At 34.0% G+C, this 13,297-nt stretch overlaps 1 long non-coding RNA gene across 1 annotated transcript; it reads left to right on the top strand.

The window, feature by feature from the left end:
- The first annotated feature begins 46 nt into the window (after positions 1 to 46).
- On the top strand, positions 47 to 679 carry LOC145820318 (uncharacterized). Its single transcript, XR_014361593.1, has 2 exons — positions 47 to 349; positions 439 to 679. It is a non-coding gene; the product is annotated as an uncharacterized LOC145820318 (long non-coding RNA).
- Positions 680 to 13,297: the final 12,618 nt, after the last annotated feature.

Below are 13,297 nucleotides of genomic sequence, written 5' to 3'. Positions count from 1 at the left end.
TCTAGAAGATCCCATTTTACGGTGAGAAGTTGTTACTTCTTTATGACTGGGCAGCTCAATGTCCCTCTGGGGTTTGGAATGGGTCAGATGTGCGCAGTCTTACCCCCTGCATGCCCACCGAGGGATTGTTTATGTGTTTCAACTGCACGATGCCGGGTCACAATCTGGATATTGTGGGAAACTGCATGTTCAAGATTAGAAAGGCAGCTTGACTAATTATGTGGAAAGCAAAGTAAGTAGTAATATAGCGCCATTATCAATCTAATTTGAAGTTGTGATGCTTGAAACAGTGGCTTAGGAGCCTCATTCCACAAAATTTTCCACAATGGAATGCAGCAACCTTATATAGGTATATCCCTAAAACAGTTAGACCAGCTATTGTTCAATGGCATTATGACAAAACCAGCTGCAATGTACATTTTTGCTTGAATATTGCAGCCAACATGACTATGACTTGTTTGCAAATGAAGAAAAATGACTTCTTGTTGGGAAGACGAAATGGGCATTTATTCTATTACTTTGCCTTCATCAAGAGTCAAGAAGCTCTGGACCTCCTTGCAGTACACAGTTAGCTGCATGGTGTGCTGGTATTTGCCAATTGAGTTTATTTATTTATTTACTTTTGGCCCAGGCTGAAGATTGAATACAATCACTATTTTATGCCAATTGAATTCAGTCACTCCAATTTGGTCATGTTTATTTATTTATTTATCTTCAAAAACAAAAACAATTAAACGTTCAAAAATCGTTTTCATTTCGTGTGAATTTTTTTTTCTTCCAAAATTCAAAAATAGTTTTCCAAATTTGCTATCTGCAATAAAACAGCTAAAAAAAACATGTAGGTAACGGGTGAGCACTAGCTGATGATGTCAGACTGACAAGTGATTATTGGGTGGTCATAGGAATTTTTTTTTTTGAACACTAAAAAAAAAATTGTATGTTTTAATATGTCATCACTAAATTCGTGGCTCAGATCTTGAGATAGCCGGTTGTTAACCTGATTTAACTCAGCCCAATACACCACATACAAACCCATGCTTCAAGGGAAGTACAGGTAAGGTTTCAAAAGAGAGCCAGTTGCAAAGCAGCAGAATTCGACTCTCTCAAAAATTGAACTTGGATCACGCCTGTGAAGAGTGATGCCTTCTCTATTAAGTCACCACCCCCGGTGGTGGTTATAGAATATTGTTATATACTATTCAGGATAAACTATCAATATGTTCTAATAGTTGGATTTAATTCCCATCATGTCCTATTGAAAATAAGTTCTAGTAAAATTATCGTTAAAAATAATTTTTTGTGACGATTTTTAGCATATGTTAAAAATTAACAATTAATGACTCTTTGTTTCAATTTTTATAAATTGTTGCCAAAGTTTACAATCAGTGACATTTTTTTTTAAATTGTCACTAAAAATTGAAAATTAGCGTTTTTTTGTGACGATTGTTTTAAAACAGTCATTAAAACTTATAATTAGTGATATTTTTTATTATAATTTTTAAATTATTACTGAAAATTAATAATTGGTAACATTTTCAATAATATTTGATGAAAAATATTATTAATTATCATATAATCTATTAAATATTAAGTTGACACATTAAGAAATCTCATTACTATTTATTACTTGATACTTATCAATTTTATTTTTTTAATTTTAATTAAAAAAAAATTGAATTTGACAATTTTAGATCTTATTTGTCATAATTTAAAAAAATTAAAAGATCAAAAAATCACTATTTTATTTAAGTAATATCATTTTATTTAAATCTCTCTATCACATTATTTTAAACTTAATCCATACCTAACACATTTTATAAAAAAAATTAAAAAATACACTTATTTAAAATATTTCCAACCAACTCTTACCTAATAAATACGAAATAGAGGCGTCATGTGAATTTGCCGACAGACCACCACAACAACTGTGTCAGAGATGACTGATGCGCTTGATAGCACGCTGTCGCTATGTTGTCCATACATGACCTGCGTTGTTGTGTATGTACGAAATGCTAATGGGAAGCAACTATAAAGTTACCCACTCCAAAAAGAAGCTGTAAAGTTAATCTGCTTTTTTCCTACTTTTATATCCTTTTTAGGTAACTTACACGGGTCACGAAATTTTTTTTTAAAAAAATATAATAAATTTTATAAATTTAAAATAATTATATTAAATTTTTTTAAACTTTAATTTATATATCATTTATTTATTTTTCATCAAAAATTTATTAATCATATATAAAAAAAATAATAATAATATCATATTTATGATACTAAAATGTATAGAATTATTTTTTGTGTCTTCTAAATATTAAAATTACTAGTAATTCTACTTACACCATTAGTTTATCTATTTACACCTTCCATCTCATTACACCATTAAAAAAAAATGACTCTCATTACATCTATTATACTATTAAAACTAATTATAAACTAAAACTTTTCAAAATCCTTTCAGTTTTGTCTTTTTTTATACCAATAACTTTTGATAATACAATGATAAAAAATTTAAACTATTCCAGTACCGTATTACTAGACAAATTAATTTTTTTTCAATCATTTGTTGCCGTTTGATTGAATGATTTTATTTTACTTTAACAATAAATTAATTGGAGCGCATTTGTGAAGTCCTTGTTCAGTGATATATTGCTATACAAATTAGATTACTCCAATATCATGTTGTCGAACTAAAATAAATTTGTCCAGCCATTTGTCGCTTTATGTGCATTGAAGATTGTCTTCATTATTGTCGCATTAAAGATATCTCTCCGTTTTAATATAATCAATATCTCTTTTGGCCGCATCATACTTTTTAACATATCAATCAAAAATAATGTTTTCTCCTCAGATAATCTACCAGTAAATAAATGCCCTTCAAGATGTTCAGCAGCAAGACGATTGCACTTGCACTGCTGCAATAAAGAGAAGTATAATTCTTCCAAGCAAAATAAATAAATAAATAAATAAATGTATATATATATATATATATATAATGAAACTAAAACATGAGTAACCGAATAAATTAAAAATGTTCGGCCTTGAGATGCCGAAAATGTATTTTTTATTGGCAGTGGGTTACTGGGCATATATTTTTTGTTCGACAATGTGATTTCGGACTATTTTATTTTGTTTGATTTTGACACACTAAACAAACATCGAAGAACTCTCTCAAAAAACAAAATGAAAACTTACCAAACAAATAAAAAAAACTCGACATTTCATTGTGTGTGTGTGTGTGTGTGTTTTTTTTTTTGTTTTTTGTTTTTTTTTTTTTATGGATCTTTACCATTGTTTTTTCATCCATTGCTTTCTTTTATGATCAAAACACTATTGATCCTTACTTTTAGAAAAGAGATATGTCGTAGAGAAAAAAAAAAAGAGAATGGAAGGAGAGCAAGAGCAATGAGTGTAAAGAGATAATAAAATACATTTAATTTTAGTCTTTTGTCCTTAAAAGCAATTTCACACATGGGTAAACTGGGGGAGGGGGGGGGAATCTTATATGAAGGGTGTGAAAAGGTAAAATAGTGATATATGTAGAATCACTCAAAACTACCCACATAAAGTTTCAAGCAAATGGAATTAACGGTCCTAAATTGCCCATCATTGTCCCCTTTCATATATAGGGGGTGCAACTTGGGCGAGTTTGGTTGGATCATGAGGTTGTCCAAATTTAATTCAAGTTGTGCTGAGATCTGCCCAAGCCCGAATTATAACCCGAGACTTCCTTTGCCTGACCTTAAATCTAAATTACCCGAGTTACCCGAAGTGCATAAATTTCAGTTTTGTGTGTGTGTGCAGCTAAAATATTAATTTATTAAAATTAGACTCTATTTACAATTTTTTTTAGAAAATCATTAATAACATCGAAATAAATAATTTATATAATGTAAGAGAGATGACGCTATGGTAGTCTTTATAATTTATAAGTAAGAATAAAAAAAAAGGGTAAGATTTTGTTTGTGTATATAATATATAGGACACCCGGTCCATAAATCCAAATTTAAATTTTTGTTCAAAAATCCATACGCTGAAATATTTTGTCTATAAGGGCATACTTAGACCAAATGACAAAACTACCCATGCTATATATACATACCTATTGGTTCTCTCCTAAACTCTAATTTCCCCACACCTACACACACACACTCTCTCTCTCTCTTAGGGTTTTGCACCATTGACCACCACCATCTCTTCACCTTCTCCGACCTCTTTACTATCACCTATGTCGCCGCCGATTTGAAGATGGCCTTCACTACCGCCAACAACGACGATGACATTGAGATCTCAAGATCTACTCTAGCAAAAATGAGATCAAACAGTCTTTTGCAATTTAAGAACTATGATCCAAGCTCATCAATGGTGTTTCATATCTGTAACCTTGAAACTCAGATCCGTCGCTTTGGTGTGCAAATCGTGGACCTATGAACCTTGACCTTGTCCTCGATATGCTCGATCTTCTTCTCTTGGCCCTTCGATCTTCTTTATAGGTTTACCAAAAAAAAAAAAAAATGAAAACATTGATCTGCCAAACATGGCCTTTTCAAGGCTTTTCCAAACCCATATCCCCGACTCATTGTTACCAAAATCCATCAAGATTTCAAGCTGCAAGATAGTGTACATAGCCTGGGATCCTAAGGACGTGTTTGTGTTGTTGTGGCACTTCATGAACACCAAGAGATCACTCGAGCATGCTCATTTCCATTCGATGAAGGCTTTAAGACCTTCTATAATGGAGTCTATGCCTTTGGCCCTTCCATGAACATGTCCTTCAATACTGGAAAATGATTGAAGTTGTCATGCCTCGACTTTTATTACCCGAATAACATTACCAATTCCATTACTTTTATCCAATTCATAAAGAAACATGCAGAAGCTATAATCATAACATCAATAAATAATAAAAATTCCCTCTCATTCATACGTACAGTGAAAAATGAATTACAATTAAATAAAATGCTCTTAGGCTTACACCAATATATAAAGAAAATGGCTTAGCCCTTAATACATTAATGGCATTCCACCTACAAGAATTAGGCTCCTTGGCCAACAAATAAAGGAGATCCTTTGATCGTGAACTACTTCTAAACTTTGTACTTGAAAAAGTTATCAACAAAGTGGAATGAACATATAGTCTAGTAGGAATCTCAATTGCTCTAAACAATAACAACATATAGATAACTATGATCATGAATGATTCACATTATAAATATATAAGTAATGCGACTTTTCAAATCCAAAATACACATACATAATTATATCCTTTCTCAAGAAAACCTTCTTCGTCATTCAAGAAAACCCATTTTGTTATCTTTGTTATTCATCATTCTTTTCCCATTCAAGATGTTAAGATAATTGCATAGCGAGAGAGAGAGAGAGAGAGAGAGAGAGAGAGAGAGAGAGAGAGAGAGAGAGAGAGATAGAATCTCTGTATATTGAACAATGTTGTATAATATTGTGTATTGAACTATTACAAGAGGTGGCCTATATGTAGGCAAAATAAGAGTGGGCAACAAGAAACCTATGCGAATAAGGAAACCTCTAGAAATATGAAAACCTAATAAATATGGAAAATAATATATTCTAGATATTCTTTAACAACACCCTTCAAACTCGAGTAGGTTTACTAAGTTGAGTTTGGAAGAACAAAACAAAAAATAAATGAGAGTTTGTTGCTAAGGCAAATGAAAGAGCCTACTAGAGGCGAATGAGAAGAGTTTACTGCTAAGGCAAACGATGCGATTGAGAAAATTCTGCTGCTAGGGCAAATGATAAAGGTCTACTAGGGGCGATTGAAAAGAGTCTACTGCCAGGGAAAATGATAAGGGCTTGTTACAGGCGATTGAGAAGAGTCTACTGTTAAGGGAAACGAAAAGGGCCTGTTAGGGGTGATGTTGAACGTCATGTTCATCGTAAGAGGAGCCTAGTAGGGGCAACTAATATGATGGGCCTTAGGTGGCACTTGAACAAGAAGAGATGTTGAACCAGCAAACGTGGCACACACGTAACTTATGACATGGTGTTGAACAGTGATAACAACAGATGAAAGAGTGCGCCATGAGGTAGCTTATGACAGGGTGCGCCAAGGAGCGGCTTAGGTGGTGCGGCAAGGGACGACTTGGATGGTTCACATGGTGTATTACCATACTCACCATGATATAGGTATATTATCCCCTCCTCAAGCTGAAATAGGTTTTAAGATATAAACCTATTTGAGGTTGAAAGAGACAGAACTGATAGAGAGAACTTATGACATGGTGTTGAACTGAGAGAACTGAGAGATAGGTTGGATCTTATAGCTCTGATACCATGTTAACTAAATTATATAAAGAGAGAGAACGGAAAAAAAAATCCATATATTGAACAATGTTGTATAATATTGTGTATTAAACTATTACAAGAGGTGGTCTATATATAGGCAGAGTAAGAGTGGGCAACATGAAACCTGTGAAAATAAGAAAACTTACAGAAATATGGAAACCTAACAAATGTAGAAAATAATATATTCTAGATATTCTTTAATACAAGAGATCCCCAAAACTTAAATCATATTCCATAACATAATCTCAACTATAATCTTATCTACCATGTTTTATGGCCTAAAGCACAAGGGCAAATGGAACACCCACTATAATATAGATCAATAGGAAATAACAATAATATAAACACATACTCCCATGTTTTATTGGCCACAAGCACGGAAGGCAAATGGTGCACCCTTCATGTCACAATAAATATACGAAAAGAATTTAAACAAGACAATCACACAAAAACAACCGGCTTCGTCAAGTCATAATCACAACGACACGCTTTACTGGGCGCGAGTTGGAAGGGAGTGAAATCTTTCTCAAAGTGCCATGCTTTATTGATGGCTAGCTGGAATGGAACGGAACCTTCATATAGCCTAATAGTAACCACCCGCTTTACTAGGTGCAAACCGGAAGGGAACGAAACCTATTTTAATGCACCACTCTGTATTGAACCTAAGCCGGAAGGAAACAAACCCTCAATTCACACTTCAATCATCCAACTCATCACAAATTAATATAACCCTTGTAAGGAATTAAGCTCAACAACAACAACAATAATCTACCTTGGGTTAATTAACACAAAAGGTAGGGATTTCTAAGCTCAACAACAGGGATTTCTAAGCTCAAAAACAACAACAATAATTAATCCCTGCCTTTTAAAGCGAAGAGAAGGAGGAGAGAAAATCCAAAAATTCAACGGATGAAAATACGATTCGCTTAGATTAAACGAAGTCCCCGGCACGCTCAACAATCCATCTCAAAAGAACAATGGAGGGCATTACTTGATGTGACTAGATCTGCGGATTTGCATGAAAAAACAAGAGTTTAGAGAAAAAAGTGGGTCATAGTGAGAGAGAGGAGAGAGAGAGAGAGAGAGAGAGAGAGAGAGAGAGAGAAAGAGAGAAAGAGAGAGAGAGAGAGAGAGAGAGAGAGAGAGAGAGAGAGAGAAAAGTGAGAAAAAAAAATAGAGGGTGGAGGGTCTATTTATAGTCCTAGGGAAAAAGTAGAATATTAGCCCCAAATTCAACTAAATGAATAAGTCAAAAATCCCAAAAAGTAGGCCCCAAAAATGCACAAGGAAAACATAATTGTTGACACTAAGAAACATTGGTGTTCTACTGTGATAACCCCATCACGTAGTATAACTTTATCTATTTAATTTTGAATATTAATTATGTGTTTCATGTGTAATTTGTATGCATATCTGTTCATTGATGAGTTATCTATTGTGATTTCTGCTTTAAATATGAAATTGAAGGCCTTAATGATTTCAGAAAACAAAATTTACAAGTTTAATTAGGATGACATAATTTTTAGAACTTTTTGGGAAGTTTGATTAAAAATTAATTTTGTAAGAAAATTAAGTTTTGTTCAATTATCTTAAGTTGAAATTACTTAGCTTAATTCTTAATTAGCACCATAATCTAATCCACATGTATATATATGATAATGAGAGACACTTAATCACTTTGGAACTCAAAAATCTACTAGAGGAGAGCATTTAGAGAGAGAGAGAGAGAGAGAGAGAGAGAGAGAGTAGAGAGCTTGAAGAACTTGCTAGGAGATTGAAGATTTGAGAAGAGAAACTCAAGATTTTGCTAGAATAAGTGTAATTGAAGACTCTAGATAAGTGTTTGATTCTTAATTCATAAATTTAAATCATCTAGCTTACGAATTCAAGAATATTATGAGATTAAACACAAGAATTGAGCTAAAGATGATGAATTTGAAAGCTAGGCATGCATGCATGCACGATTTTGAGAAGTTCCATCATTTTAAAGCATGATTTTGTTAACTATGTTTGAATTGAGAGTTGAATCTTACATACATCCATAATTCATAGAATTGTAAAGATGAATTTCATGTTTTGGAAATTTGGAATAGAGTTTAAAGCTAATTTATACATGCATAAGGATTTGAATTCCAATTATGAAGAATTTATGAAGTTTTGAGCATAGGGTTTAAAATTAGTTTTGTATTCATGTTTTGGAGGTGTATTCATGGTTTAGAACATGTCATGCAAGAGTTTTTGGCTTTGAAATCAAGTTTGGAGCATTTTTCTTCATGTGTTGAAAACCCTGAATGTGGCCTCATCGCTCAAGCAATGAAGTCATTACTTAAGCGCACAATGAAGGCTTTCTACATTTTTGCAGAGCATTGCATATTGCTCAAGCGACCAAGAGTCCGCTCGAGCAACCTCAACTTTCATTGAACTTGGCTCGAGCGACTATCGAGCCTAGAATTTGAGTATTCAATACTTTTGCAGACTATGTAGACCGCTTGAGTGATCAAAGGACTGCTTGAGCGAACTGTCTTGTTTCAGTATATTTTGAAAACTTACATTCTGTTCATATCTTCATGCTCACTTCCTCGTGAGCATTCTTAGGCATGAAATAAACCTTATGATTGACTTAATAAGTAAGAATTTGACATAAAGAAATTGATTAAGAAATGAATGATTTGATTAGACAATATGCTTCAATATGTGTATATGTTTGTGTGTTATGTAGATTGATTTACAGAGACATGACAACAAATTAGTTGTTATTAGTAATATCTTAGTAAAGATATTTTCACATATGTTATTTTCTAAATGTTTCCAATGTGGAAAGCTTTTTTGAACATATGATTTTGTGATATGAATGAGTTTCTATCTGTTTGAACAACATGATATCCGTTAATGGAAATGAATAAGTATGAATATGTGAAATGGACCCAAGGTCGTTCTGTGTGTCTAATAAGATGGACCCAAGGTTGTTCTGATTATCTAATAAGTCTAAAATATCTATTATGTGTTGACCAAATGGTCATTATACAGCTGTAATTGATTGGACCCAAGGTCATTCTACTAAGTGTGATCTGCTATGTTTTGTACTTCTGTATACGTTGAACCAAAGGTCGTTCTATCGAGTTTTTGACCTAAGGTCATTCTGCTATGACAAGAATTTGAGTGTGAGAATAATTATATTAAATATCAGAACTTATTCATGTAACATCTTTACTCTGATGTTATTCATTAGGCTTTAGCTCACTCCGTTGTATATATATATATATATATGTAGGTGAGCAGCGATATGTCCAGCCTTAGAGAAGTCCTGTGATTACCTAGGTTTTGTGATGTTAGCCATGGAACGCCTCGTGGAAGAGGCTTTTATCTTTTTGTTTTTTATGGTCATGTTTGATCTTGCTTTGTATTTATCCTTTTAGGTTTTGTAAGACAATGACTTGTACTTGTGAATCGCTTCTGGATATATGTAATATCTATATGGACATATTTGGATATGAGTTATTAACATATAAATGTTTTTGCTTGTTCCATATATGCATAGCTCTTTAGACAGTTTTCTATCATCTACTTCTGCTTTTGGTCCCATATACTTAATTATGATTTGAATTTTGTCAGAGGCCATATGAAATCTCGTGATTACTGGCCGGTTATGATCCAAACCTTTAAGGGCAGGTTCTGGTCGTGACAGAGTGGTATCAGAGTACGAGATAATAACTCACACACTTGTCCAATTGAGCATTAAGGTATCTAGAAAAGAGTTAAGAATGCATTCATTTGATAAGTATATGCTCGTATGCATTAAGACTATGCAAATATGTAAATATGTGAACTATGAATTGTTGTGTCTATGTGTATATGTTTTGCGTCTATTATAATATGAGTTCATATAGATCATGGTGAGAATGAGGGATGATGAAATAGAAGAGTCTTCTACTGCTCGTTTATATAGAATGGAAAGAATGATTCAGGACATGGCCGAAACACTAAGGCAACAACAGCAACTATCGCTCCCATCTCCACTAATGCTAATATTGCCTTTGGTACAAGAACATCAAGTGGATAGCTACACTATTTGCTTAACTGAAGAGTTCAAAAAGATGAAACCGCCATTGTTCTGGGGAGGAGTTGACCCTCTGAAAGCCGAGGCTTGGATTCTAGGCATTGAAAAGCTATTTGAGGTATTTTCGTGCATTAAGCATAGAAAGTTTTGCTAGTAGCCTTTACATTGGAAGGTGAAGCCCATAGATGGTGGATGTTAATCAAGGATGAAAATATAGGAATCAGTTGGGCATGATTTATTGAGATCTTCTACAATAAATACTTCCCTCAATGCATCTGAGATCGGAAAGTATTTGAGTTTGAAAGATTGAGGCAAGGTAATCAAGCAGTGGCCGAATATGTGGCACAATTCACCGAGTTGGCCAGATTTTCACCACACATGGTCAACACTAATTATAAGAAGGTAAGAAAATTTGAAGACGACCTTCGAGGTGAAATTCAAGAAAAAGTGAACATTCTGAAGTTATCAAAGTATGTAGATATGTTCGACAAGGCTTTGATGTATGAATCAAACTTAGCTTCACATAACCGACCGTTTGAATGGAAAGGGAAGAGACAAGGCTCCTATTCGAATAACGGATCGGCATCCGCAAAATTTGGGGACATCAAGTGCTTCCAACTCTACGAGAGATTCTGCACCAACATGTAATGAACGTGGTAAGAGACATCAGGGAGTTTGCTACCGTACTTCTGGGGCATGCTTTAGATGTGGTAAGACAAGGCACATGGTCAGAGATTATCCTCAAAATGAGCCAAGAAGTGGAAGACCAGTTGCTAGTTTAACTGGATCTGTTTCGATGCCAGAAAATACCACAAGGCCTGCTGCTACAAGAGATACATTCCACCAAGGGAGAGTTTTTGCACTCGTCCTAGGGGATACATAGAATACCAAAGCCGTTGTCTTAGGTAGTCTTCGTATTTGCAATCAAGATACTTATGTGTTAATTGACTCAGGATCAACACATTCCTTTGTTTCTACTATGTTTGCTCATATACTGAATAGACCTATGGAATCACTTCCTTATGTGTTATATGTATCTGCTCCGTCTAGGGAATCTGTTTTGTGTTCATCTACATATCCTGCATGTGAAATTCTTGTTGGGAATTCTACATTATATGTGGATTTATTTCCTCTTGACATGAGACATTTTGATGTAATTTTAGGAATGGGCTGGTTGTTTAAATATTGCGCTATTATTGATTGTGTGACAAAATGAGTTTTATTTAGTCCTCTGGGACAATAAGAATTTTTGTTTTAGGGCAATGGTGTAGCACATCCACCCTATTTAATTTCGACAATGAAAGCATGTACACTACTTAGTAGTTTGACTGTTCAATCCATGAATACTATGTTAGATGATATTCTAGTAGTTAAAGAATTTCCAGATATGTTTTCGAATTGTCAGGGAAATTGGTTAATCAAGAAATTGAATTTACTATTGAAGTTATAGTGGCTACTTAACCTATCTGAAAGGCCCCGTATCGAATGTCAACAGCTGAAATGAAAGAATTGAAGGTTCAGTTGCAAGATTTGCTTGATAAGAGATTTATCCGACCTAGTACTTCATCGTGGGGTGTGCCGGTTCTATTTGTGAAAAAAAAGGATGGAACACTGCGCTCGTGTATTGATTACCGAGAGTTGAATAAGGTAACAATTAAGAACAAATATCTTTTACCCCGAATTGATAACTTGTTTGACCAATTACAGGGTTCGCAAGTATTTTCAAAGATTGATTTGAGATTCAGGTACCATTAATTGAAGGTGAAAGCTGAAGACATTAAGAAAACCACGTTTTGAACAAGGTATGAACACTATGAATTCTTAGTTATACCGTTTGGAGTAACAAATGCACCCGTAACTTTAATGGACCTTATGAACTGAATTTTCAAATATTATCTTGATGAGTTTGTAGTTGTGTTTATTGATGATATTCTGATTTATTCGGAAAGTAGAGAAGAACATGAACTATACCTGAGAATCATTCTACAAACACTTAGAGAAAAGAAACTGTATGTAAAACTAAAAAAATATGAATTCTGGTTGGATTAGGTTGTGTTTTTAGGGCATGTGATTAACAAGAATGGAGTTTTAGTGGATCCACAAAGATTGAGGCAATTGTGAATTGGCCTACACCAACAAATGTGACAGAAGTCCAGAGTTTCATGGGATTAGCAAGGTATTATAGAAGGTTTGTGAAAGACTTCTCAAAGATAGTCGGACCACTTACCCAACTTACTCAAAAAGAAAAACCATTTGAATGGACTAATGAAAGGGAGTCCGCATTTCAAGGATTGAAAATGAGACTAACTGCAGCATAATCTTAACATTGCCATCAGGTACATAAGGTTTTGTGATTTATAGTGATGCTTCATATAAAGGTTTGGGTTGTGTGCTCATGAAGAATGAGAAAGTGATAGCTTATGCATCTTGACAATTAAAGCCACATGAAAAGAACTATTCAACCCATGACTTGGAGTTAACCGCTGTTATGTTTGCTTTGAAGATTTGGTGCCACTACCTCTATAGAGCGACATGTGAAGTCTACACAGACCACAAAAGTTTGAAGTACTTTTTCATGCAAAAGGAGTTAAACATGCGTCAAAGGAGATGGTTATAACTAATTAAAGACTATGACCTTCAGATTCAATATCATCCAGGCAAAACCAATACCGTAGCTGATGCTCTTAGTATGAAGTCAACGGCTTGGCATGTTTGCTTACCGAACAAAAAGAACTGTTGAAAGACCTGGAAAGATCCAAGATAGAAGTGGTGCTTCATGAACAAAGCGGGATGTTGGCTGTAATTTCAGCTCAGCTAGCATTTATTGAAGAAATCAAGCAAAAGCAAATGAAGGATGAATTCCTCAATAAAGTGTTTAATGAGATAGAATCAAATCCAAGACCTGGATTCAGTATTGAT

This window comes from Camellia sinensis, chromosome 2, assembly GCF_055761805.1.
Source record: "Camellia sinensis isolate YWXY chromosome 2, ASM5576180v1, whole genome shotgun sequence".
In the NCBI taxonomy this organism is placed as follows: Eukaryota; Viridiplantae; Streptophyta; class Magnoliopsida; order Ericales; family Theaceae; genus Camellia; species Camellia sinensis.
This window is presented reverse-complemented; position numbering and strand designations above follow the sequence as displayed.